The following is a 972-nucleotide window of genomic DNA, read 5'->3' as shown; positions in this document are numbered from 1 at the left end:
CTCCCCTCGTTGGTGTTATTGGTTTGTCGTCTCCACGAGACACTACAAAGAATTCTTTAGTGCTAGGTTCGTCTGAGAAGACTCAAGTCGTGCGACCGGTCAGCAAAGTCCAGGGAGAATGAGCGACAAGAGTGACAGTGACGCCCCCCTTTTGAGACCGTTTGCATCACGATCGTGACCCCGCCAAAACTCACGAGTTTCTCCCCAGTGGCTGTAATGGACTAAGGAATGGGTGATATCCTGGAAAGGTCACTTGTTTGACACCAGGGGTGTGTGTGTGACGATCTCGGGGGAAGGCGTAAGCGCACAAAACAAAAAGAAGTTTAGGAGGCTGAGCTTCAGAGTCGGACATTCTCGGCGTCACCAAGGGTAGCGCAAGTTGGAGGAAGTAGGGGACCTCCAAACGTGCAGGTTCAAGAAAATTTAGAAGTCGCTATCTAACATGAAGGCGCCCCTCTAGGGAGACGTCAAGCATCTTCAGGCCAAAAGTTCTAAGTTTCGGTGCCTGGTCATTTGGTGTCGACCATTCGTGGCCGAGTATGGATGACTTGATGGCCGTCATAGTCATGTGTGGTGTCAACTTTTATCACTCGTACCACAAGGTCGAAGGTATAGATGCATCGGCGCGGCACTTGGGATCAGGTACATCAACTGAATCTTTGACGGCACTACGTTCTAAATTGTGTCCTTTTGCAGAGACGCGTTCGCAAGCCTCCCTTCAACATGCATGCCGGGCACCACCACCAGACGAAACTTCTGCGGTGTCACCTCGTCAGCTATCACAGCTGGTTTCGATATACGATTAAATAGCCGATTGACTTAGGTGTATACACCCGGTAGAGTGGCTATAGCTTTCTTGTTTTTATGGCGCTCCAGACGACACGATTGTAGCATCCAAGTGTAACGGATCGAGCAAATCGAGCAATGTTGTCGAAAGAAAACTACTACTCTGGTCCATAAAGATTGTGCCAT

The sequence above is a fragment of the Aphanomyces invadans genome (assembly GCF_000520115.1).
Source record: "Aphanomyces invadans strain NJM9701 unplaced genomic scaffold supercont1.21, whole genome shotgun sequence".
NCBI classification, from domain to species: domain Eukaryota; phylum Oomycota; class Saprolegniomycetes; order Saprolegniales; family Verrucalvaceae; genus Aphanomyces; species Aphanomyces invadans.
The sequence above is the reverse complement of the archived record's forward strand: the minus strand, read 5'-3'. Positions refer to the sequence as shown.